Source organism: Sus scrofa, chromosome 8, assembly GCF_054392235.1.
Source record: "Sus scrofa isolate SSC_HxYL_T2T_F1_AM1 chromosome 8, Sscrofa_HxYL_maternal_Yorkshire_Landrace_v2.0, whole genome shotgun sequence".
Taxonomy (NCBI): domain Eukaryota; kingdom Metazoa; phylum Chordata; class Mammalia; order Artiodactyla; family Suidae; genus Sus; species Sus scrofa.
The window spans coordinates 141,664,182-141,691,599 of record NC_139390.1 but is presented as its reverse complement, the minus strand read 5'-3'; the positions used below and the strand labels follow the sequence as shown (position 1 = coordinate 141,691,599).

Below are 27,418 nucleotides of genomic sequence, written 5' to 3'. Positions count from 1 at the left end.
GCTCTATGATTAAGAAGGAAGGTCAGTCCTCTGAGCAGGTTGTAGGTGAAGCAGGAACTGGACAAGCAGAGGATGTACGGAGAGCAAGAGAACAGCCATCTTGGGAGCATGACCATACAGGGTCCTACCATTTAGCTCAATGTGTTAAGGGCACAGTCGCACAAGAATGCCCTCCCTCCCCACTTCAGACACCAGTTGTAAGTCCAGGTTGTCGCCCATGCTTCTGACCAACTAGTTCAGAGGTTCTCATGACCTTTCGATTCATTTGCTGGAGCAGCTCACAAAAATCAGGAAAATCATTTACTGATTAGATGATTGATATATTACAGAGAACACCAGCGTCCCCACTGGGTGTGGCACAGTGGGTTAAGGATCCAACTTTGGAGGATCCGGTCGCTGCAGAGCTGCGGGTTTGATGCCCACCCCAGTACAGTGGGTTAAAGGATCTGGTGGTGCCACAAATGCAGCATAGGTCTCAGCTGTTGGCTAGGATTCCTTGGCCTGGGAACTTCCATATGCTGCAGGTGTGGGCATTAAAAATAAAAGGCAGGTGGCATTGCTTGGCTAGTTTGGCAGCTCCGGTGCACAAAACGAGAGAGCAGTCTGTGAAGCAGAGTAACCTCTTGTATATTTCTTCACACAATTGAAAGTGTATCAGAAATGGTTCCCACATGTCTAAGTCGGCCCAGGCTAATTGCAAATATGATTATAGGTGGTCCTCTGGGTCCCGGCACCCACCTCATGTGAAAGTCGTTTTGGAGGAGGATCAAATGAATTGTGTTTTTATTTTTTACAAAGAAGGGAGAAGCTTAAAATGTTTGCAGCTGTTGAACATTATCACCATCAGAAAATTAATTACTCTAGGTACTTCTCATTAGTGAGTGTGTTATGCAAACACTACATATTTTTCTAGGTTTTTTTTATTTATTCATTTATTTATTTATTTATTGTCTTTTTGCTATTTCTTTTCTTTCTTTCTTTCTTTTTTTTGGTCTTTTTTTTGCCATTTCTTGGGCTGCTCCCGCAGCATGTGGAGGCTCCGAGGCTAGGGGTCAAATTGGAGCTGTAGCCGCCGGCCTACACCACAGCTCAGAGCTCATGGCAACGCGGGATCCTTAACCCACTGAGCAAGGGCAGGGACCGAACCCGCAACCTCATGGTTCCTAGTTGGATTCGTTAACCACTGCGCCACGACGGGAACTCCTATTTATTTTTTCAAGAGCTGAACCCATGGCATATGGAAGTTCCCAGGCTAGGGGTTGATTGGAGCTGCAGCTGCTGGCCTACACCACAGCTCACAGCAATGCCAGATCCTTAACCCACTGAGCGGGGCTAGGGATCGAACCCACATCCTCATGGATACTGGTCAGGTTTGTTACCGCTGAGCCACAACAGGAACTCCTTCTGGTTTTAAGAAAATGATTATCAATAAACAAAAAAAAGGACAAAATCTGACATTAAGTATTAAAAAAGAACTCCAAAATGAGAGAAATTTAGAAGCCCCAAGGTTGAGAAAATGACAAAAAGGCAGGAACATATAATTCACAAAAGAAGACATGAAAATGACCCTTAAGTATATAAAAAAGATGTTCAAACTCGCTCAATATTGAAGAAATGCAAGTTAAGCACTTCTCAGATTGGCAAAAATTAAAAAGCATGCAACGCGTTCTTTTGGCAAGGCTGTGGAGAGACAGGCACTCTAATATATTTCTGGGGAGAAGGCAAACTGGACAACCATTTGGAAAGGAAGTCTGGCGATACTTAAACAAACTGTATTTATGCTTACCATTGATCGAGTAATCCCACCTCTAAAAAGTCATCCTGAAAATATGCCTCCAACGAAACAAAAAGGCATACGCATGAGGTTATTCATAGTGGACCTGTTTGTTTCTGGAAAAAAAATTGTACGCAATATATAGGCAGGAGGTTGAATAAACTATGGTACACCCACAGAACAGAGTGTTATGCAGCTATTAGAAAAAGCTATAATTGAGTTCCCTGGTGGCCTGGTGGGTTAAGGACCTGGCTCAAGTTCAACCCCGGCCCAGAAACTTCTGCATGCAGTGGGCATGGCCAATATATATATTCATGTTTATTTATAAATATATATAATATTCACATATATATGAATAAAAGAATGAGGATAGACTTTATAAACTGTTACGAAATGACTTCCAGGATATGAGGGGGGAAATTTATAGAAGAATATCTATGGTATGATATCCTTCATGTGAGAAAGGGATGTAAGCAAACACACATGTATCTGTTCAATTGCGCGATTCGAATCACAGGAGGAATAAACCAGACACAAGTGCAATGCATAGTGTTCAGAGTGAATGAGATGGAAAGAATGAGAGATGGCATTGGAGTAGGAGGACTCGGGGCACGGCTCGTTTTGTACGTCCCTGACTCTTCCAGTCATGCTCGTATTTCACAAGTCAAGTCAACACGGAAAGGGATAATTGAAATCAACCAGAATGCGGAAGGAGCCCCAGACACAATATAAACAGTAACAAATAGACCGACCTTATTACCATTAATATAATAACCACACTGAAGAAACTGGAGAAGATAAAGGCGACCTACATAACTTTGGAAAGTATTTTGAAAGGATAATATAAAGCGAAAGACAAAAATAACTCACACAAATATTGTTTTCTAGTGAGTAAACTTGTTTCTTACAGGGTAATGGATTGGCAACTCTGAAACATATATATGTTTGTATATATATAATGAACAAATAAATATATTGTGGATGAGACTGAGGTTTTTCACTGTCAGCAAAGAAATTACAAATAAGGAAAGGAGGCCAGCTAGCGTGAGTCCTGTTGGATCGAGTCCGGGGTATGAACTCACGGTTGTTTAGGCATACATATGCCGCCCCTCTATGGTTGCAAATGGAGGAGTAAATCCCTTTTGTAGGGATTTGAAGGATCATTCCAACACCGTTGTTGAAATTCCACTCAGAGAGGCATATGAAGTTGAAGAATTTGTTCTCCTCACAGGTCCTGACAAGGGAGGCATGGGATGCCCACAGGGCCATGCAAAGCCCCCCAGGAGCCTGAAGTTTGGTAATGGACACGGAAAGAGCAGAGCCAGGCTCACCTCACACCAGTCAGAATGGCCATCATTAATAAGTCCACAAATAGGAGTTCTCGACATGGCAAAGTGGTTAACGAATCCAACAAGGAATCATGAGGTTGTGGGTTCGATCCCTGGCCTTGCTCAGTGGGTTAAGGATCTGGCATTGCCGTGAGCTGTGGTGTGGGTCACAGACGCAGCTCGGATCCCGAGTTGCTGTGGCTCTGGTGTAGGCCGGAGGCTACAGCTCCGATTAGACTCCTAGCCTGGGAACCTCCATATGCCTCCGGAGTGGCTCAGAAAAGGCAAAAAGACAAAAAAAGTCCACAAATAACAAGGGCTGGAGGGGGTGTGGAGAAAAGGGACCTTCCTGCACTGTTGGTGGGAATGTAAGCAGGTAAACCACTGTGGAGAACAGTATGGATGTATCTTAGAAAACTGTACATAGAACTACCATATGACCCAGCAATCCCACTCTTGGGCATATATCAGGAGAAAACTCTATTTGAAAAAGACACATGCACTGCACGTTCATTGCAGCTCTATTCACAATAGCCAAGATATGAAATCAAAGGAAAAGTCCACTGATAGATGATTGGATTAGGAAGATGTGGTATATATACACAATGGAATACTACTCAGCCATAAAAAAGAACAAAATGATGCCATTTGCAGCAACATGGTTGGAACTAGAGACTCATCCTGAATGAAGTAAGTCCGAAAGAGAAAGACAAATACTATATAATATCACTTATATCTGGAATCTAATATACGGCACAAAGGAATCCTTCCACAGAAAAGAAAATCATGGGCTTGGAGAATAGACTTGTGGTTGCCAGGGGGGAAGGGGAGGGGAGGGGGAGGGACTGGGAGCTTGGGGTAAATAGATACAGAATGTTGCCTTCGGGGATGGATCAGCAATGGGATCCTGCTGTGTAGCACTGGGAACTCTGTCTAGTCACTTATGATGGAACACGTAATGTGAGAAAAAAGAATGTATGCATGTATGTGTAACTGGGTACAGTAGAAAAAAATATAAATAAATGATAAAAAAAAAAGAAAATGCCTTTACTAGGGGTCACGAATGGGGTAGCCTGGGGCATGCAGGAAGCATTCTTGCCGATAATTTGAATGTGACTGGGTCAACATGGAAAGGGGGGGAAGGCTAAGATGGAGAAGTCATTATAAGGCTTAAGAACACACATGCTGGGGATGGATATGCAGAAATAGGCAATGACTCAGTAAAAGTTCAAAACAGCACTTAGAGAGCCACAGAGGCAATAAATAATAGCTTTACAACACACACGGACAGATATAGAATTGTGTGTAGATGTATGAATACATGAGTGGACTTCCTAGTCTGCTTCATTGAAAGGACCTAGAAGCAAAAACAACCCAGTATCAATGCATGCACTGTATGCCCAAATCTTGGTTTCTAAATGCCACTTTCCAATAAAAAGAGCCTGAGTTCCCTGGAGAAATGACTGATTCTACGGCTGGGGTGAGGAAAATACACACTAACCCTGGAATGTCTTGCGGAACCAAAAAATAAAAAAGGGTTCAAAAGTAGAGTAGAGACAGGACCTCAGAGCCAACTTGATGCCTCTTCCAATGGCTCAGTCTGGGACAATTTGAATTACCAAATAATGTTAATATTGGATTGTAACTCCTACAGGAAAGTAATTATCTATAAGTCTATACTGACATCAATGAAAGAACACATTTCAAATGAGGGAGGAGGGATAGAGCTTTCTTTTGATAGAATTGCCATTAACGCAGGAGTGATGGAAACACAAGGCCTCCGAGTGGCAAAACACCACCGTTAAAATGGTTATGGGCAAGACTTGGGGAAAGATGCTAAAATTAGACTTTGAAAGTGCAATGAGAAGAAGATAATTGCCTGGTCTCAAAGTGTGTCCCCACAGGCTACCAACTCCTTACAAAGGGAGAGAGAGTGACTCTCTAGTGGAGAAATCTGGCAGACAGCATCTTAGCAAAGGGACCGAAGTTAATGTTATCAATCATGGGGCATATTGACGTGGAGACATTGAAAGTGGAGACATTGGTAAGTCTTCTGGGCGGTGATTAGAGCAAGCCTAACCCTGCAGCAGGTAAAGAAACACCAATCACTCGTATTAGGAGCGGGAAATGTTGGTACTTTGTGGCTTGGAGAGTGTTTAATGATCATCTGTGTTCAAATATGAATGGAGAGCTTTTATCTTGCTGGTGCTTGTGTTTTTTTTAATCTTGCTCCATCATGGTCTCATCGGACGTTGATGCTCTCTTGTGAAATCGTTCCTGTTCGAGAGGACAAGAGCAAGGCCTGGTGTGAAGGACAACATGGTTGGACGCAGAGCTCGATACGCTAAGAGGAACAGGTCAGGCAGGGAAAGAGAGGCCGCATGATCTCACACATGGACTCTAAAACAAGCAAACACGGACTCCCCGTTGTGGCTCAGTGGTTAACGAATCCGACTAGGAACCATGAGGATGTGGGTTCGATCCCTGCCCTCACTCAGTGGGTTAAGGATCCGGCCTTGCCATGAGCTGTGGTGTAGGTCGCAGACGCAGCTTGGATCTGGCGTGGTTGTAGCTGTGGTATAGGCTGGCAGCTGTAGCTCTGATCAGACCCCTAGCCTGGGAACCTCCACATGCCGTGGGTGCAGCCCTGGAAAAGACAAAAGACAAAAAAATAAAAAAATAAAAAAATAGAACAAGCAAACAAACCGAACGCTTGGGTAGAGAAGAGATTGGTGGTGGTTGTCAGAGGTGAGAGGTGGGCGGTGAATGAAATGAGCGAAGGTGCTCAAAGATACAAACTGTGCAGCTGTAAAATAAATAAGCCGCGGGGATGCTCTGTATAACGAGGTAAATACAGTTCGTAATACTTCAACGTCTATTTGAAAGTTGCTAAGAACATAAATCTTTTTTTTTGGGGGGGGGGCGCACCCGCAGCATGTGGAAGTTCCCAGGCCGGGGGCTGAATTGGGCTTAGCCACCGGCCTACACCACAGCCACAGCAATGCCAGATCCGAGCCGTGTCTATGACCTACAGCACAACTCACGGCACCGCTGGATCCTTAACCCACTGAGGAAGGTCAGGGATCCAACCCACATCCTCATAGATACTAGTCAGGTTCATAACCTGCGGAGCCACAATGGGAACTCCAAGAGAATAAATCTTAAAAGTTCTTATACAGGAGAAAAAAAAATTGCACCTGTGCGCTGAGGCACAGTGTCTAGATTTACTGCGGTGGTCATTTCACGGTATACACCAATATCAGATCACTATGTTCTACATCTGAAATGATACGATGTTATAAATTATATCTTAAAAAACAAAAAAAAGCCTTGGTGTGCATATGCTGAGCCAACTTGCAGCAACGCCAAAGCCTAGCTCACAACCTTGGGACAGCTCCAGGATGGCAAAGGCTGCTTTTCTCTTCCTCAGGACCTTAGTGGGACAACTGGTAAAATGTAAATAAGATCTGTAGATTAACTAGTTGATTGCAGCTTATCAGCATTAATTTCCTGGTTTCAGCATTTGTGCTATGGCTGCGTAAAACTGTCACCAGGAAAGCCAGGTGAAGGATATATGGGGACTCTGTATACCATTAAAAAAAATGTTTTAGGAGTTCCTGTCGTGGCGCAGTGGAAAGGAATCCGAATAGGAACCAAGAGGTTGCGGGTTCGACCCCTGGCTTCACTCAGTGGGTTAAGGGTCCGGCATTGTTGTGAGCTGTGATGTAGGACACAGATGCAGCTTGGATCTGGCGTAGCTGTGGCTCTGGTGTAGGCCAGAAGCTGTAGTTTCAATTTGACCCCTAGCCTGGGAATCTCCATATGCCGTGGGTGCGGCCCTAAAAAGCAAAAAAAAAAAAAAGTTTTATCAAGATACATTTTCTGGGAGTTCCCTGGTGGCTCAGTGGTTGGGTATCCGACATTGCCAGTGCTGTGGGTCGGGTCACTGTGGTGTCGGTTTGATCTGTGGTCCTGGAAATTTTCCATGCCACAGGTGTGGCAAAAAAAAAAAAAAAAGAAGAAGATATGTTTTATATACAATAAAATACACTCTTTTAAAATGGATACAGGTAAGTGATTTTAGTGTATTCGTAATTGCATCACCATCACTACAATGTAATTTTGGAGAAAACCCGTATCTATTAGCAGTCACTCCCCATTTCCTCTTGCCTCCCCTGCTTCCAAACAACCTCTAATCTGCTTTTTGTCTCTATTGGTTTGTTTATTCTGGTCATTTCATATCCGCAGAATCAGCGGATACCTGGTCTTTTACGACTGACTTCCTTTAGGTAGCATGAGGTTTCCTAGTTCACCTTTGTCATAGCATACGGCTTTGTACTTTCTTTTGACTGCTGAATAATGGTCCTTTGTGTGGCTCTAACATCCCGCGTTTATCCACATTCATCAGTTGACAGACATTCAGGTTGTTTCTACTTTTTTGTTATTATGAATAACTGCTCCCGTTACCATTTGCACACCACACGGGTTTTTGTGTGGATGTTTGTTTTCATTTCTCTTGCGTCTATGCCTACAAGCGGAGTTGCTGGCTCAAAAGGCTATTCATGTTTAGCACTTTGGAAGGCAGCCGCGCTCACCTCTCTACCACCAAGGCCATGGTGAGCCTTTTGAACTGCTCCAAACTCTTTTCCCAAATGGCTGCATTTTGTTTGCGGGTGCAATCATCGTGCCTAACATTTGCTATTGTCTGCCTTTTTTCTTTCTTTCTTTTTTTTTTTTGGTTTTTTTAGAGTTGCACCCGTGGCACATGGACGTTCCCAGACTAAGGGTTGAATTGGAGCTGTAGCGCCTCGCCTATACCACAGCCGCCAGATCCGAGCCGCATCTGCGACCTACAGCACAGGTCAGGGCAACGTCAGATCCTTAATCCATTGAGCGGGGCCGGGGATCGAACCTGTGTCCTCATGGATACTAGTCGGGTTCATTACACTGAGCCACGCACGACTGGAACTCCTGTCTGCCTTTTGTGACATTTTCCACTTCATTTGGTAACATTTTGTAAAATTATTTAAAAAAAAATAACAAAATAGAACATGAGAGAATATAGGAAGAGGAGAGTCCCCGAAGGACTTAGAGTGAAAAATAGGAAAGCAATCTGTTACAAAAGCTGTAAAAATGTATTCCCCAATCCACCTACCAGCTAATTCTCAGGAGCCATCTCAGGAACCATTCTAAAGAATTTCTCTCTCTCTCTCTCTCTCTCTTTTTTTTTTTTTGTATACAACATCAGAAAACACATTCCAAATAATTGAACCTTAGTTAAAATTTATTAGGTTTGCCCATTTACACGCCTTAGAGTGGTTTCTAATTTTTTTTTTTAATGTGCCATTATGGTCTTTCACTACTATTCTGCAATCGAAGAGAGACTAACTATTGTGGATCGCACAGAAAACAGGGCGGAAAAAAGGTTCTGGCAAGGGACCAAAAAGCTGGGGCGGGGGTGGGGCACGATCCCTCCAGGCTGCCCTGTTTGTGCCGCTGTAGGGCTGAGCCGTCTCTCCCGAAGGGTGGGATGCCCAGCGGCGGCTGGGCGTGGGCTCCCTTGCCGAAGGGAGGGTCAGGGGGCCGTGACGGCAACGGGGGAGTGCGAGTGCAGAGGGGCAGGTCGGTGTCCGGCTGAGCCAAGCCATCAAACCTGTCGCGGCCCCTCTGATTAGGGAGAGAGCGCCCAGGGCCCCCATCTCCTGTGCCCGCGGGACGTGTGGCTCCCGGGGCCGGGGCCGGGGCTTCAGCCGGGCAGGGCGGCGGGTGGGGCGGGCTTCTCGCCTGGGCTGACAGCTCGCCGCAGGATGGTGACTGGCCCTGGCACGGGCGCGCGGAAGGTGGCTTCCCAGTACCTGGGTTGCGCACCCCGCTGGCTCCCCTGCTGGGGCCGGATCGCATTTGCCCCCGAAATCTCCAGGGCAGCCGGCACGGAGCCTGCGGGCAGGGTGGCCGCTTATCGAGGGACAGCCTGCTCCAGGCGGCCGCACCTCGAGGCCAAGGGGAGGGACCCCGAGCCGCCGGGCCCCGGGCTGGTCCCCGTCGCTGGGTGAGGCTGGACGCCCAGGCCTTGGTGGGGACCCCGAGCCGCCGGGAGGTTGCTGTCCGACGCCACGGAGCCCGGGGGACGGGACGGGGTCCAGCGCGGCTCCTTCCCGGACCCCTGCCCCTTGGCCGCCTGGCTGCCGCTCGACCCAGGCATTTATAATACACCGTTTAAAAGTTTCGTCAGATGGGGGCGCTGATCAGCCCACTTCTGATCGGGGAAGAGAAACAGTGAGCCGGTCACCATCAGCCCTCGCCTCCCTCCTGGCTGATTTTAACACCTTAGGTGCGCCCAACTTCTATTTCTAGGGCACATGCCGACTTCTGAGTTTATCAGGAAGCAGTCCCGGCTCTCTAAACAAACTCGTGTGTCGATTCATGCAAAAAAGAAGTAAAGAAATCGCAACGATGCCGTTTCTGTGGCTCAGCCTTTTTACAGTAATGAGCTTGGTTGGGGGAAAAGCAGCTCCCAATCCTGAAGGTAAGCGCTACCGGGGCAGGGAATCTTTGTGGGCTGTGTTCGCTGCTGTAGCTCAAAAGGTTAGCGCAGGGCCTGGCGCACATGAGGCGCCCACTAGCAGGCCTGCTACCACGGTCTCAATGCGTGATGCCAGCTGCAGCTGGTGCACGACGGACACAAGCTGGTACCCAGCCCTGGAAATCAGTTAAGCCGTGGCAGTTCTCAGAACTCCTTTGACTGCCACACCGCCTGTATCCCAAACCCCAGTGTTCACATGACAGAAACCATAGCTAGGGCTGATGGCTTCCCATATTTGGGGCCAGGGAAGAAGAGGCATTGCAGGAAATGTTTTTTAAAACGGATATTCAAACTTTCTTTTGCATTTCCTTTGAATAACTCAATATCAGGAAAAAAACAGGAAAGACTATACAAAATGTTGGGTGGTTATCACAAGGTGATTGGCTGAGAGTGATTTTTTACTTTTATTTTTATAATTTTGTGCACTGTCTGAAAATTTTTTTACAATTAGCATTTATTCCTTTTATAAGAAACAAAAAGCAAATCCAGTGACTAACCAAAAAAAAAGGGTCACTCTGATTATCCTATAGCTGTCTGTATTTTTCTCTCCTTAACCCTCGCCAATGCTCGGCATTCAGTAAAGATTAGCTGAATGAATGAATGAATAGTTGGGCCACGATCTTTCTTAGGAAAAAAAAAATAGTCATTTAACTTGCTTATTTTTCTAGAATCCTATGCTGTGATTTTTTTTTTTTTTTCCTTTTTCTTTTTGGCCGCCCTGCAGCAAATGGAGTTCCCGGGCCAGGGATCAGATCCGAGCTGCAGCGGCAACCTCCCACCAACTTACCCTCTATGTCACAATTTTGGCAACATTTGATCCTTTTAACCCACTGGGCTAAGCTGGGGATCAAACTGTCCTGGCGCTGAAGATGTGCTGCCGATTCTGCTGCACCGCAGCGGGAACGAATGTGCTGTGATTTTCAATATAATCACAGCGCTCTGAAGATTCCAGAAGGAATAAGCTGCCTGCAGTGATGGTCATGCTATCCTTCGCCTGACTCCCCTCACCAGCGGAGGCTCTAAGTAGGTGTAGATTGAGATGGGCTGCTGTTAGCCCCTCTAGCAGCCTGAGACTGGAGCACTCGCTGAGCCTCTTCAAGGTCCAATCAATAGTAAGATGCATTCAGCAGCTTTACCCAAAATATCCATGTGCTGACTGCAAGCTAGTTTCTTTTCTTCTTCTTTTTTTGTCTTTTTACCTTTTCTAGGGCCACTCCTGAGGCATATGGAGGTTCCCAGGCTAGGGGTCTCACCAGGGCTGTAGCCACCAGAGACACAGCAACTTGGGATCCGAGCCGTGTCTGCAACCTACATCACAGCTCACGGCAACGCCGGATCCTTAACCCACTGAGCGAGGCCAGGGATCGAACCCACAACCTCATGATTCCTAGTTGGATTCGTTAACCACTGAGCCACGAATGGGAACTCCTGCCAGCTAGTTTGAACAAAAGTCTCCATCCTCAGTAGTGTGGCCTCTGTGGTCCTTAGCCCCCAAATCGAAACTCTCAGTTTCTCTTTCTTTCACTGCTCTTCACTTCCTCTTTTATAGTTTCAAAATTGTGGAGAGGCAGGTGTTTCTGTGGACTTCAGCACAGACAACTGAGCAGAGAAGGGGCCCCAGGAGGTTTCAAAGTTCATCTGTAGTGAAGGTCACCTACAGCTGTGGGGAAGGCGGTTCTGTCCAGCTCGGCCCAGACGAGCAGCGCTGGAAACCAGCATCCCAGGCTTCTGCTTGACTAGTTTAGCTTATTCTGAAAGAGGTCTTGTAACTGCTCACGTGACATGTCTTCTTCAAGACATACTTCCCCGAGAGTTATGAGAGAGAAGCAAGAACGAACACTCCTCTGTGGCTCTGTGGTTTGAATATCATTTCAAGATGATAGGTTGCAACAAAATATAAAAGAGGAGCAAACACAAAATGTCCCAGACACCTGCGGATCTCTTTGCGTCGGTCATCAAATACCCAAGGTACTTAACCGTCACCATTCAGGGTAAAAGATCGGCGGCAGGAGTCGAAGGTAACAAAAGACAACTTCCCTGAAATCACTTTGATGTGCAGTAATATTTCTAAGAATTTCTGGGACCTTGTCTGGAAGCCTGTCTTCCTCTGCTCAGAGGTCTTCAACAATTACTGGGTGTAAAAGTCACGTGGAGAATTGCTCTACGGGGCAGATTCCTGGGAACTCTGCGGCCTGAGGCTGCGATGGAGGTGGGACGGGCTGGGGTCTAGGAATGTACACGGAGCACCCTCGGGCTGCTGCCCCTCTGCCATGGGGGCTGTCACGTCGAGAAATTTGGCCCGTCTGCGTAGACGCAGCTTGATAAGCATTTGGAAAATGCCATCCCCGTCTCTGGGCAGATGCAGCCCAGGCCAGGGCTTCCAGCCTCCCCGGGAGCACAGGCTGAACTCGCCCACTCGCCCCTGGGCTGCCTGCCCGTGCAGAGCTCACGCATCTCAGGCGTGATCTTCCAGAACACACTTTGCAGCTCACGGCCCTGGGCGTTTTCATTTCTCTTTTGTTAAGAATAACTCAGAACCAATGCACTTCAGCAGCCATCTACCGGGCGCCCGTGTCAGATGTGGCAGGGCTTAAGGAGAGCCCGGCGTTCCCTCCCCACGGCCGGCAGCTCCACCGGGCACTGAGAGATGGCCACACGACGGCTGCGTGTCCTGCCGGCTCGAATCCCACAGGAGCAGCGAGAGTGATAAAAAAATGGTTGGCGGAGCCACCCAGGGAAACGGAGGCAGGAGGAATGGAAACAGGGATTTGGGTGGATGAGCTTTGAAGAGAGACGGGGACGCCCTTCTCTAGAAGACCGCCTTCCCGGAATAACCTCACGCCCGGAACCCTTGCCAATCTGGCTCCCATTTTAAACATCCGCATTTCACCCATCAGTCTCAGTTGCAGCTAACCGTACCCCCCTGGCCCCTCACTCTTAAGAAGGACAGCCCAGGAGTTCCCATCATGGCGCAGTGGAAACGAATCCGACTAGGAACCATGAGGTTGCAGGTTCGATCCCTGGCCTCGCTCAGTGGGTTAGGGATCTGGCCTTGCCGTGAGCTGGGGTGTAGGCTGTGGACACGGCTCAGATCTGATGTGGCTGTGGCTGTGGTATAGGCTGGCAGCTGTAGCTAAGATTTGACCCCTAGCCTGGGAACCTCCATATGCTGCGGGTGCAGCCCTAAAAAAAAAAAGAAAAAAAAGAAAGATAGCCCATTATCTTGTTAACAAATAGCATTAGTGTACTACATTGATTGTATTAATATTAACCGATATTATTAGTATTAATCAATCCAGGTATGAAATATATACTTAGATTTTCCTCTTCTTTCTAGTGATTTTCAACATTAAATTTTAACTTTTTTGCTTTGATCGAAGCATTTCCATTCCATCACTTCTCATCTCAAAAGCAAACAAAGGTGAGACGGGAAGGGTGACTTTCTTCATACACATAAATAAAGCACCAGGATTTAATTTTGAAGCGTGCTCGTTTGTTTTTCTTACTTTCATACGAAAATTCAAGGCTTCTCATGATTCATCAGCTAAACCTACAAAATCCTGTCTTCTGCTTCTAACAGAGAAAAAACAAAGCAAAACAGTTTCCACAGCCAAAGAAATGAGACCAGCACAAGTTCACATGTTTATGTATGATGTAAAGATCAAAATCGCTGCTCAAACTAGTCAACACGGTACCTAATGTGAGTTTGCTGCTGAAAGCAGCAGTCGGATCCCAGACTATCCTACGCTCCTTTGAAGAGCGTGGCACTCCTATCTGCCTGGCACTTGCTGAATTTGACGGCATTCAGTAAGTTTTAAGCAGTTAGATAACAAGTGCTGGTCTTTCAGCTGACCCTCAAAATACAGCAGATGAGAAATAAAAACAAGGAAATTAAATACTTGTATAGAAAACTTTCTTTCAGGGCTAAGATCAGTTTTTAAGGAAGTGCTTCATTTCAGTGTACTTACAGTTAAGAAAGAGGTTCTGGGCAGGCTGTGTCTTGTGGCTCGAGAGAGATTCTCACTAGAAGTGCAAGATGCTGGAGAGAGAGAAGCCAGCATACTTTCATCGCAGCCTGTAATGCAAAGGACAGATTCAGAGGTTTTTATTGGCCAGTGCAATCCAGGCAAAGAGTTTGCAAGATAGTTTCGTTTTATCTTGAAAACGAAAGTAGTTCTTGCCAAAAAGTTCTGTATTCCTTCCCTACCGGGCCGAGTACACTCATGTGTCTTTTTAGGGGGAAATTTTTTTTGACTCGTTAGAAAATCTGATTGGTTTTACACGCCAGGCAGAGCTTTTACCAATTTTTAAAATTCCCTTTTTCTCTGTAATACTGTCAATACCTATGATTTAGTGTGTATTTATTGCCTTTTTAACATTGGGGAGCGTGCTGGCGGGGTAGAGGAGAAAACAGGTTGTCTGGAATTCCGTACTAATCAGAGGCTCTTTCTCCTGCTGTCTCTTCGGCCTCCTTTGCATACTCTCCCTGGCACTGATTAAACGCCTGCTGTGTGTGCGGCCCTGCACTAAATGCTGCGCGTGGATTAATTTATTGAGTTGTCCTCACTGTTCCAAGGGGCCGAGGTGATGACCACCAGCTAACTGGCAAGAAGACTGAGGCACAACAGCGGTAGGTGGCTCGAAGGTGGCAGCTGGGAAGTGGCGGAGATGGGACTTGAATCCGTGTATGCTCGGATTGAACTCACGTCCTCAGGGATACTCGTCGGGTTCGTTCCTGCGGAGCCACAACGGGAGATCCTCATGTCAGTTCTTGAACGGGTATCGCCTTAGCCTGCGGATTTCTTTTTCTTTCTAAAAAAAAGTGAGTGGAGTTCCCGTCATGGCGCAGTGGTTAACGAATCCGACTAGGAACCAGGAGGTTGCGGGTTCGGTCCCTGCCCTTGCTCAGTGGGTTAACGATCCGGCGTTGCCGTGAGCTGTGGTGTAGGTTGCAGACGCGGCTCGGATCCTGCGTTGCTGTGGCTCTGGTGTGGGCCGGTGGCTACAGCTCCGATTGGACCCCTAGCCTGGGAACCTCCATATGCCGATGATGTGGCCCTAAAAAGACTAAATAAATAAATAAAAATGAAAATAAAAAATAAAAAAATAAAATGAACATTTCAGATAACCAGAGTAAGATGATCCAAATCTGAAAATTAACCTTGGTGCAATAACATTAGCTGCAGTACAGACATTATTTGACTTTCAATAGTTTGTCTATTTTTTCTTCAAGGATCCAATCGAAGCTTCCACGTCGCATTTAATGGTCATTTCTCTCCTCAGCCTCCTCTGGTTTGGAGAAGTACCTGAATTTTCCCTTGTTTTTCATGACTTTGACCTGTTGGAAGAGTACCTACAGGGAATCAGCTCTTCTCCGAGGGGCCCTGGTTCCCTTCGAGGCGGAATGGTGTTTAGACAAGATCTGGGGGGCAGGTGAGCTCACTGCTCTTGGGTTCACGTTGCTCCGAGGCTCCTTCAGTAAACAAGGGGTGTGTGCACATAGACCCGTACACACGAACCGTTATGTACACGTAAACACTGTGTGGATATGCATGCCTGCGTCTGTCTTGAGCAATCAAAACCACGGCTTCATACGGATAACCTCCAGTTCTAATCCAGCACCACAAGGGTTGAGTCTAGCTTTCCTCCTTGCCTTATTGTTAGATCTTTTTCAGACAGCGAAAAGTTTCCCTCTCATTATGGACACTACATTTATGTATTTGTTCAATCCTCGCCACGTACACAGGGTGATCGCAGAGTTGCCAGCCCATCCCTCTGTGAGAAACCAATTTATTAACTAGGTTACAGTGGTGCATTTAGCTTTTTGGATTTAGCTTGACTGGGTCAGGTCAAAACACTGTCTTCCAGGAATTTCCATTGTGGCTCAGTGGGTTAGGCGCCCGACCGGTATCCATGAAGATGCGGGTTCGTCCCTTGGCCTTGTGCAGTCGGTTAAAGGATCCAGTGTTGCCGGGAGCTTGGGTGTAGGTCGCAGACATGGCTTAGATCCTGCGTGGCTGTGGCTGTGGTGTAGGCTGGTGTCTGCAGCTCCGATTCGACCCCTAGCCTGGGAACTTCCATGTGCCGCAGGTGCAACCCTAAATTAAAAAAAACAAACAAAAAACCAGAAAACAAAACATTTTTCCAGAGTAACTTGGGTTCTTTCCTTGCCTGCCCCTTTGGTGCGCTTGCGTGAGATCGGCTCAGAAAGGGTGGCGCCTCTTCCTCTGTCCTGCGCCCTCACTCCTCTTGCTCCTTTCCCATCCATCCACTGTAGGTGACCAGTCTCTGCCGTTTCTGGTTCATTTTTCCTGACCTATTTTGTATTCATGTGAAGAGAAACTGAGACCCAGCCTCCACCCCCAGTTTTGCATAACTTTGTGAAGATACCAAAAACCTCTGAAATGTACTTTTTTTTTTTTCTTTTTTGTCTTTTTGCCTTTTCTAGGGCCGCTCCCGAGGCATATGGAGGTTCCCAGGCTAGGGGTCCAATCGGAGCTGTGGCCACCAGCCTGTGCCAGAGCCACAGCAACGCGGGATCCGAGCCGCGTCTGCAACCTACACCACAGCTCACGGCAACACCGGATCGTTAACCCACTGAGCAAGGGCAGGGACCGAACCCGCAACCTCATGGTTCCTAGTCGGATTCGTTAACCACTGCGCCACGACGGGAACTCCCTGAAATGTACTTTTAAAAGAGTATGTGAATTATATATCAAATTTTAACAAGCTGTGAGTTAGAAATCCTTTCCATTCTTAAAAAGAAAATGAATAGCCGTGAATTCAATGCAATTTTCTAATCAGCATCTGGAATAACTAGAGCTAGCCTTTCCATCCAACAGAGGGCGAGTTTCTTGTGAAATTATAATATTTTGCTAATCAGAAAACTGGCCTTTAGATATGTATTTACATAGAAAAACTGAGCATTTCCAGATGCGGATAAGGGCAAAACATTTCTATGACTCAGGTTTTTTAAATCAGGTCACATGTAAATGAGTCCTAATTTCCTTTCCTTGTCCTCTGGCTCCATGGTTATAAAGGTTGTTAGAAATCATGGCAGTTTTCCAGGAGCCATATCCTGTCCTAAAGGGACTGATGCCATTTGGGTTTCTTGGCGCTTGGTTTTGTCATCCAAGTGTACAAATCATTAAGCTGCAGACTGAAACATTTGTGACCTCCGAGTGCGGAGAAGCTGGTGGCCCCGTAAGTGTGGTGCAGAAGGGCCGGGGCTCACATAGCTGCGAAGGGAAATGAAGGAATATGGACCAAGTGATTTACGGCGCACCCGGTAGAGCAGAAGCTGAATATCACAAAGCCAGCTCCTGTGGGAATTTATATCTGTGCTTCCATCCTCATCCGCCTCTGGCTCAAGCCCAGCAACTCCTCCGTTTACATCTGATGGAAATTACATTTCTACAAGTTGCCCCTGAGAACACGGTTTTATGATAATGAGGAGATGCTATGGAAGAGGTCGTGACATTTGTTTCCCTATAACTTTTTTTTCTTTTTCTTTTTCGGGCCGCATCCGCAGCATATGGAAGTTCCCAGACTAGGGGTCGAATCAGAGCTGCAGCTGCCAGCCTCCACCACAGCCACGGCAACGCAGGATCCAATCCGAATTTGTGACCTACGCCACGTCTCATGGCAATGCAAGATCCTTAACTCACTGAGCGGGGCCAGGGATCGAACCCGTGTCCTCTTGGATGCTCGTCGGGTTCGTTACCACTGAGCTAGGGCGGGAAGTGCTGTTTCCCTCTATCTGTGGTGGGCTCCTCACCTCAGATTAAGCCCTGTCCTTCTGCAGCTATAGAACTTGACTCTCCATTTCCTGGGGGAGCCCTGTCTCCACACGAGGTAGCTCCAGACTTGTAGACAGGCTCAGCTTTCTTCGTGCGATGTGGTCACTCTCGTTAAGGAAAGACCATGCGGGGGCTGCAGGTAACAGAACTCACCTGCCCCTCCTTTCCAAACAAAATTAAAAAATAAGAAATAGGAGCCTGGAGTTCCTGTAATCGCTCAGGGGAAATGACTCCTACTAGATCCACGAGGACTCGGGTTCGATCCCTGGCCTCACTCAGTGGGTGAAGCATCCGGCATTGCCGTGAGCTATGGTGTAGGTTGCAGACGTGGCTGGGATCTGGCGTGGCTGTGACTGTGGTGTAGGCCAGCGGCTACAGCTCCGATTCGACCTCTAGCCTGGGAACCTCCAAAAAATAAATAAATAAATAAAAAATAAGGCTGCGTAGGGTGCAGCTCTCTTTCTGCTTCTTATCCTTGCTCTTTCTCATGGCAGATTGGCCTTGTCTGAAATAGGGAGTGGGCGCCCAGGGAGACAACATCTACAGAATGGCGGGATTTCTCTGCAGACTGGAGCAGAGACTGCAGTGATTTAACCTGCGGTGGCACAGGATTGCCTGGCACTTGGGAGCAGCATGCTGAAGAGGGCAGAGTTGTCTCCCTGTGTCCCTTGGTCCCCGTGCGCTGGTCCGCAGGAGCCCGGGGTCTTCGCTGTGTGTCCGCTTCCACTGGCCTCCCCCCCGCACTCAGACGCTGAGACTCCGCTCTGTTACGGAGCCCAGCGACCCCCGAGAGTGTCAAGGAGGCCTCCTATTCCTCCTCGCATCCCGACCAGGAAAGAAAACCAAGGTGTATGTGAGAAATTGTCGCAATGGCAGAAGCTTCTGGAGGCTTTAGAAAGCTTTAATTACGGTGCAAACGTGCCAATTCTTGACCAAGGGGGGAAAAATATAATGCTAACGGGGAGACCAAGGCTTGAAGACTCCCTAGCAAAGCTCTTAGTTTGTACCCCTTCAAACTTAAACATATTTGTTCAATGTCCCAACCTCCTCCCCAGTGTCAGAGAAAGGTAATCTTTAAGGAGATGAAAACAATTGAAGATTCCAGGGATGGCCAGGTCCAGGGACCACTCCAGAACAGGGATAGTTGCACTACTGTCTCACGAAAAATTCTGAATATGTCTTTTTAAAAAGCTTTCACGTTGCTTCCAGGTAGGACATGCACGTGAGTAAACATTTTCAAATCACACAGAGGGTTTCATGACCCAGAAGCAGCAGCTTCCCGCCCCTCTGTTCTGCTGTTGCAACCCTGCTCCGCAGAGGGAAATCATTTCAATTCAATTATTGCTGTTTCTGTTTTTCATTTTCCTGGGATTTGTCTTCATATTGCTCACTAATATGCCCTGCGGTTCTTTCTTGAGGAGCGATCTGAGATGTTACCTCCGGCCTCTGCCTGGCAGCAGGGGATCGTGCGTTTCTGGGTCTCCTTCCTTCCTGCTCTGGCCGCAGCACCAGGACTCCAGTTTCTGCTTTGATCCCTTCGTAGCTTTAAGGGCTCCCTCCCAACCTCTGCTTTCGTTTCTGCTTCACACAGTATCTCTGGACTCATCTGGTGTTTTGTGAGACGCGTGTGCCCTCTGCTCTCTTCCTCATTCTGCCTCCCACCTCCTGTTATTTCTGGTTTGACTTTTCTGTTTTTGATGTTGATAAGACTCCCAGCCTGCTCTGTGCCCATAAGTAAGAAAATGTGTACACTGCCCAACTGCTGAATCTAAATAGCTTTTTTTTTTTTTTTAAAGCAATGTTAGTATTACTGTTAAGAGTAGGGCCAAGATTCATTTTTCTTTTCTTTTTTAGAAAAACGGATGGCCGGATCCTTACCCCGTCACGACGCAAGGGAACCCTCCAGCTTCATTTTCCTTCATCCGGTTGACACCCCCTTCCTTCCTCACGGTGGGCCCTTTTTAACCGCTCTGCGATTTTTAACTAACTTCCATCTTCGACAGCCCCTGAGAAAGGGCTGTGGTTACCCTTATTTTATAGTGACGAAAAGTTACCCAGCCAGCAAAGATCCCAGAGGTAATTAACTGAAGGGTCAGGATTTTTGTTTCTCTCTGACGTTTCGATTCACTTCTTTCTTCTGTGCTTTAATCGTCTTCTCGAAGCCAGTTTCGAATCTTGTGGATTCTGTTTTCCCCGGGCTGCTCCTTCTTGCAACTTCCATCTTTTGGCTCCAATGTGGACCCATTGTTCTCCAGGCCCGCTGTGTTTCTAGCTACTCGAAACCGTTGGTTGTTCCAAGGGTTTTTCAGATTCCGAGTCATCCTCTTCCTTCCTTCTGGGCTGTGCTCTAGGCATGTGGAAGTTCCCAGGCCAGAGATTGAACCCGGGCCGCAGCAGAGGTGACACCAGATCCTTAACACGCTAAACCCCGAGGGAGCCCGCGTGTCACCCTTTTTGTGCTTCATTCTCTCATAGATGACGCTGACTGTGACTTCCTAAGACAGGAGCCTGGGAGGTGCATTTTTTGAGCCTTTCCATGTCTGACAAATTTCTTATTCTTCCCTCACATTTGCAGTTTAATTAGATATAGAATTCTATGTTTAAAATAAATTCCCTTATGGGAGAGAAGAATGAGATGGGGCGGGGGAACCTCGATCCAAAAGAAAGCAAGAAAGAAAAGGGAGGGGAGAGAGAGATAGAAACAAACAAACAAACAGAAAAAAAAAAAAGAAATAGAAAGCAAAAAATACGATAGATTTCTTTCCCCTCAAGATGCATTCATCACTTTAAATACCTCAATTAAAATGCAAAGTTCTCAGATCAGATTTTTAAAATAAATAAGTTCAGCCACACATTCTTATCAAGATTTGCAGGCGCAGGAGTTCCCTTTGCGGCTCTGCAGGTTAAGAATCCGACGAGTACCCATGAGGATGCTGGTTCTACCCCTGGCCTCACTCAGTGGGTTAAAGTGTCTGGTGTTGCCGCAAGCTATGGCTCAGATCTGGCATTGCTGTGGCTGTGGTGTAGGCTGGCAGCTGCAGCTCTGATTTGACCCCTAGCCTGGGAACTTCTACATGCTATGGGCGTGGCTTTAAAAAAAAAAAAATCGATTTCCAAACAGGGGCTCTGGTGACAAGAAGAGAACCAGAGTGGCTGGGGTCGGTCACCAGCTAAATCGTCATCCATGCAGTCAGAGGCCCACCTGCTGGCGCCTACGCAACGGGGCCCTTGGTCTTGTCTGTGCCCCTTTCTCTTCGTCCATCCGTCTGATGAGAATCCACCAGACTCGAGGCATCGTGTGACAGGAGCATAATACACAGAGAGACGTTAAAAGTCAAAGGATGGATAAAAGTCTACCGGGCAACTAGCCCCAAACAAGCTAATGTCACTGCTACTATGAGACAAATGATGCTATCATGCAGTCAAAGTGCATGGACCTCAGCTGTCTGCACCCACATGGGTGAGCTCAAAAACGCAAGGGAAAGAAGCAAGTCGGGGAATACACGTAGAAGCAAGATATTTATAGAAGTTTCGTATAAGGCATATATGTTTCATAATGTGTATTTCCAAGCCAAAAGCATATTGGTCAGTGACACAGGTGTATGTGGGGAACCATAAAGGACATCGAGGAAGTGATTAGTGGGAAATGCAGATTACAAGAGCAAGATCGGGGCGGGGCCTCAAGTGGGTCAGGGATACTGACTTCCCGGCTTCCTCCAGACACGCAGACTGGCACCCCCCCCATCATGATTTAGCTCTAAGGAGGGGAGGAGGAGTGAGGATTCCAACCGCTAAATCAGGATAAACTGGTGGCAGTGGGTAGCCTCGTGTGTGGGCGCCAGGTGTGGATTAAGTCTGTGCTCTCTGCCCACAGGGCCTTTGCACATGCTCTTTCACTCACTGCCTGCCCTGCCCTGCCTGTCCCTCTTGTTTTATTTTATTTTATTTTTTGCTTTTTAGGGCTGCACCTGAAGCATACGGAGGTTCTCAGGCTAGGGGTCCACTCGGAGCTACAGGATCTGAGCTGCGTCTGCAGCCTACACCACAGCTCACGGCAACGCCAGATCCTGAGCGAGGACAGGGATCGAACCTGCATCGTCATGGATACTAGTTGGGTTTGCTACCGCTGAGCCACCATGGGAATTCCTGTGTGTTCTTTCCTGTTAATGCAGCATCTCCCAGGAGACCACTTCAGAGGGTTTCATTATCTGACCTCCGCACCGATTTCTCCTTCATCCACCCCCAACCCTAGGCCCCCCGTCTTGCCTCTCATCTCAATAATGTCAAACCGCCCCGTATTTCCTTGCGTCCTGCTGACCCAGGCACTGCTTCCTTGCTGACAAAGCCCTGTTTGTTTGGTTCTACTGATTAAGTGAATTCTATTTCTCTTCTACTATTGTTTACTGACCTCTTTCATTATTTTTCTTTATAAATACTGTGCCATTTACTTGGAGAGGATAATACAAGTGTACGAACATCAAAAGCTGTCAAAGAGCCCATGGCGAAAAGCACATCTCCTTCCCTCTCGGTGCCCCGGTCACCCTCTCCCATGGATGAGGGTGTGCGCGGATGCCAGTTTCTTTTGCATCTTCAGTGATATCAGATGTCCTGCACGAGTGTCCACCTAGACACTCGTGCTTCTTTTTTCCTTTTGGCTGCACCGGGGGCATGCCGAAGTTCCTGCACTGGGGATCGAAGCTGTGCCATAGCAGCGACCTGAGCCACAGCAGTGACAATGCTGGGTCCTTAAAGCCCTGCTCCATCTGAACTCCCAGATACATTTTTACTTTGCCGAATCCTAGATAAACGATGAGAAGCACCTTGTTTCCTCTCTTTTCTCTCTCTGTCCCTGATTTGCTGGGTCCCTGTGCACACGCTTGGTCAGCTTCTTGGGTTGCCCAGCACTGGCGGGATGATCAGCTCAAGGCGTGCAGCCCGGCATTGCTGAGCACTGGGCACCCAAGACGGGCAAGACGCACCCCCTGACTTTAGGTTACTCTCTCAGGGGAGACACACAGCAGGACAATTTCAGTTCCACTTAGTTAAGTGCGACAGGATGCTCTGATACACACCGGACGGGTCTTAACCAAGGTGGGATCTAAGTTAGTTTCAGTTATATATTTCTAGATCACTAACCGCCTCGTTAATTATGTGTCAGTGCTCAAGGTGGGGTTTTTTTATTGTGGTTTTTTTTTTTTTTTTTTTTTTTTTTTTTTTTTTTTTTTGCTTTTCAAGGCCACTTGTACGGCATATGGAAGTTCTCAGGCTAGGAGTCGAATTGGAGCTGCAGCTTCCAGCCTACGCCACAGCCACAGCAACAAGGGAGCCAAGTCACATCTGTGACCTATACCACAGCTCATGGCAATGCTGGATCCTTAACCCATTGAGCGAGGCCAGGGATCGAACCCGCATCCTCATGGATACTAGTCGGGTTCTTAACCTGCTGAGCCACAACAGGAACTCTGAGGGTAATTTTATCCACATGTACTGGGGGTATCTTATCTCAAGTTCCTGTTACCAACTGCATGCATCTAGCAGACTGCGTTTTCAAATGGCCGGCCTCGTGTCTATCCCACCCCACAAATCTTCTTACAGTGTGACTGATACTCTCACGTGTCAAAGTCTCTGCTGCCCAACCAACAGAGCAGCAATGAAAGTGATGCTGTGTAACTTCCAAGCGTAGTCATACCAAGACTCCCCAAACCCCCACACTTGTCCTTGAAACCCAACGCGATAGGTTCATGAAGGTCACACTGCGTGGAGCGGCCACCTGTCGGTGTTTGGCCAAAGTCCTCGGCCAACGAGCCGGTATCAACCACCAGTCATGTGAATGAATGAAGTCCAGACAGAAATCCTGGCCTTTGAGTCCTTCAGCTGAGGGGCAGGTACAATGGACCAAAGACAAGCTGTTGCTGTTGATTCTGCCGAATTCCTGGCTCAGAGAAAACCTGCGATGACACACGATCTTTAAGCCGCTCAGTACAGGGAAATTTGTTATGCATGAAGATGTAAATAAGATAGTGCGCAAAGCTGTTTAGAAGGACGTTTCTTTCTTTTTCTAGAAAGATGTAGAAATTGGGAGGACGGTGAACATAGTAATCGCTATAATTTGCAAAAAATTCAAACACAATACTTTTTATGTGAACGTTGATGATGTGACAACAGTCTTTTTAGTAAAGTTTTTTTTTTTTTTGTCTTTTTTTTTTTTTTGCTATTTCTTTGGGCCGCTTCCGCGGCATATGGAGGTCCCCAGGCTAGGGGTCTAATTGGAGCTGTAGCCACCAGCCTACGCCAGAGCCACAGCAACGCGGGATCTGAGCCGCGTCTGCGACCTACACCACAGCTCACGGCAACGCCGGATCGTCAACCCACTGAGCAAGGGCAGGGACCGAACCCGCAACCTCATGGTTCCTAGTCGGATTCGTTAACCACTGAGCCACGACGGGAACTCCCTTTTTAGTAAAGTTTTATTCAGTGTAGCGTGCTATATACGTTATGCATCATTTGTTTAAAAAAAATTTTAAACTTACTAAAGTGTAATTGACTTACAACATTCTGTCAGTGTCTGCAGAACAGCCAAGTGACCTCATCACACATGCACACTTTTCTCAGCTTATCTTCCGTTACGTCCGGTTAAAGTGATTGGATGTGGTTCCCTGTGCTGTACAGCAGGACCTCATTGCTCATCCACTCTCAGTGCAATAGTTTGCATCCACTAACCCCGCAGTCCCGGTCCATCCCACTTCCTCCCCGCCCCCTTGGCAGCCCCGCGTCTGTTCTCTATGTCTGTGAGTCTCTTTCTGTTCTGTACACAGGTTCATCTGTGGCATATTTTATATTCCACATATAAGTGATATGTGGTATTTGTCTTTCTCTTTCGGACGTACTTCATGAAGTGACAATTAAAAATTATCATCGGGTAACGGGAGTTCCCGTCGTGGCGCAGTGGTTAACGAATCCGACTAGGAACCATGAGGTTGCGGGTTCGGTCCCTGCCCTTGCTCAGTGGGTTAACGATCCGGCGTTGCCGTGAGCTGTGGTGTAGGTTGCAGACGCGGCTCGGATCCCGCATTGCTGTGGCTCTGGCGTAGGCTGGTGGCTGCAGCTCTGATTCGACCCCTAGCCTGGGAACCTCCATATGCCACGGGAGCGGCCCAAGAAATAGCAACAACAGCAACAACAACATCAACAACAACAACAGACAAAAAGACAAAAGACAAAAAAAAAAAAAAAAATTATCATCGGGTAAGATGCTTGGAGGGAGTGCCCTGGAGGCCTAGCAGGTTAAGGATCCCGTGTTGTCCCTGCAGTGGGCGTGGGTTTGATCCCTGGCCTGGGAACATCTGCATGCTGTGGGCTTGCTGGGGGCCTGCTTCCATTTTTCACTAAACAGTCTTGTGTTGAGGTTTATTTCTGCAAGGACCTGCCACCGAATGACTTATTCTAAGTGTCTTTGCTCATCCTTCAGCTTAGACTGTGTGGCTTTGAGAGCAGGAGCAAGCAAGAAAGAAAGAATGAAAGAAAGGAAGGAAGGAAGGAAGGAAGGAAATAAGGAAGGAAGGAAGAAAAAGAAAGGAAGGAAGAAGGAAAGAAAGAAAGAGAAAAGGAGTTTTGTGGTGCTGTGGGTTAAGGATCGGGCATTGTCCCTGCTGTGGCTTGGGTCCCTGCTGTGGCATGGGTTCGATTCCTGGTCTGGGAGTTTCCACGAGCCATAGGTGCAATCAAAAAAAGAGAGGGAGAGGGAGCAGGTGTCACACCCAACAGCCCTTGTACCTAGCTCTGCGGCTGGACCCTCTCTGAGGGCTGTGGCTTTCTTTATGAGGAAGGCAGTAGCCTGGATTCTCCTCCAGATGCAAACACTCAGTCCTCACTCTGATAAGCTTTTGCAATTTATTTTCCTTCCTTGCTATTGGCCCCAAATTCTTGAAACCAACAAAGGATCCCACCCAGTCAATTGTTTTGCAGCTTCACAGCTTCCTGGAGATATTGCTTGTTATTTGTTTCCACTCCAGATGATAAACAGATCTTTGGTCTACATATGTGGCTATGTTATTGCTGTTTTCTTTCTCCTTTTGGCAAACAAATAAAATCAATGCTCACGGAGGCTTTTCTGCAATGCTGTGTTTTAAGGACTGACCTTCTAGAGCGTGGTCCCACAGGGTGTGGGACCCAACTCAGGCTAAATTTTGGGCCCGAGAAAGGACGGATGCTTATGGGTGCTACCCTTTGTAGTTGGCAAACCCTGTTCCTGTGCCAGCATATGTTCTTTTACACCTTAGGGGAGGTCCTTGGTGGCCTAGCAGTTAAGGATCCTGTGTTGTCACCGTCGTGGGTCGGGTCTAGCTATTATCCAAAGGAAATGAGATGACGAGGGTTGGTAGGTTTTTGAGGGGCGTTCTCCACTAGGAGGATGCTGCAAAAATACCTTCCTCAGAAGACCCCCCACAATCCAGACCAGAAAGCAGCTACTGGAGAATGAAAACCTTGACATTCTGTAGGTGGTGGAGAGAATTAGACTGATTAACAGGAGACCGAGATTGTGGGAAATCAAAGAATTACTTATACTGTGTTATACCCATTTTCCAACAGAAAAGAGAGGCTGTGTCCCTACAGAGAGAACCAGAATGCAGGAGTCAGAGCAGAAGAAGAAAAAAAAAAAATACGGTGGAGAGGGAGAGGAAGCACGTAGAGCAGGGTACCGAAGCACCCAGTTTAAGCCCCAGGGCTGTGAGTGTGGTGCGTATCTGAGTACTGCATTAGAGCTCCTTCAATTGCTGGTCTCCCAGCAGGCGGACAACCTGCATCAGAAACAATTGCGTTCCTTTTTTTTTTTTTTGGTCTTTTTAAGGCAGCATGGGAAGTTCCTGGGATGGGGGTCAAATTGGAGCTGCAGCTACTGGCCTACACCACAGCCACAGCCGCACCAGATCTGAGCCATATCTGAGACCTACACCACAGCTTATGGCAACACTGGATCCTTAACCCACTGAGGAAGGCCAGGGATCAAACCCACATCCTCATGGATACGAGTCAGGTTCTTAACCCGCTGAGCCACAGTGGAAACTCCACCTAACGATCCTTTTAAAAACCCAGACTCCTGGATCCCACCATAGGTCTGCATCAGAATCTCTGGAAGAACAGGCTGTTGTTACAAACTTCAACCAGGCTTCAGCTCTTTTCAGAGTCACCAGAAAGACTTAGCTGATATTACAGAATTTACACCACCGTAACAGACCCCCTGGGCTGGGCTGGGGGCAGGCCGTCACTCTGCAACCCTCTGCGAGGAGCTTTATTGAGAACAGACAAACGGCAGCTCTGATCCCCAAAGACACAACCCGGAGTGCCTCGTTGTGTCTGGCAGGTGGTATGTTCCAAAGACAGCTGCGACAACAGCTCTGGTCCCTTACGCTCTCCAAGCACCTTACTGCTTCCCATTGAGAGCTAGACTCTGTGTCCCCTCCCTCTTGAAAGTGGGTGGACCTTGTCGCTGCCTCAGCCAGGAGAGTTCAGCAGAGGTGATGCTGTGACTTCTGAAGTTGGATCATAAGGATGTCACACCCTTTCATGTTCTCTTGAGATGCTGGCCCTGGACACCCAGCAACCATCCTGTGAGGCCTGGTTGATGTGGAGAGGACCCTAGGCCCTCAAGCTCAAGCCCAGAGCCAAGAGGCAGCACCAGCTGTCCTCCGGCCTGGGTTGAGCGACTCCAGTTCACACTGCATGAGCACAGACAGACAATCTCGCCCTGGAGCAGAAGTGATGGGTTGTTTAAGTCAGTAAACAGCAACAGCCAACTCTGATAGGGCATCTGTGGGGGTGAAATGTTGACAGGAGCTCCCCCTGTGGCGCAGCAGAAATGAACCTGACTAGGAACCATGAGGATATAGGTCTGATCTCTGGCCTTGCTCAGTGGGTTAAGGATCCAGTGTTGCTG

The 27,418-nt window shown here is 47.5% G+C and overlaps 1 protein-coding gene and 1 long non-coding RNA gene across 2 annotated transcripts in view; one reads left to right on the top strand and one right to left on the bottom strand.

The window, feature by feature from the left end:
• PLAC8 (placenta associated 8) overlaps positions 1–13,723 on the bottom strand; it is a 28,205-nt gene extending 14,482 nt beyond the window's left edge. The window contains exon 1 of the mRNA XM_003129352.5: positions 13,654–13,723. The gene's annotated coding sequence lies outside the window, so the exon portion shown is untranslated. The remainder of the gene's footprint in view (positions 1–13,653) is intronic.
• On the top strand, positions 9,361–13,168 carry LOC146401101 (uncharacterized). The gene is made up of 2 exons (XR_014813485.1): positions 9,361–9,628; positions 11,235–13,168. It is a non-coding gene; the product is annotated as an uncharacterized LOC146401101 (long non-coding RNA).
• Positions 13,724–27,418: the final 13,695 nt, after the last annotated feature.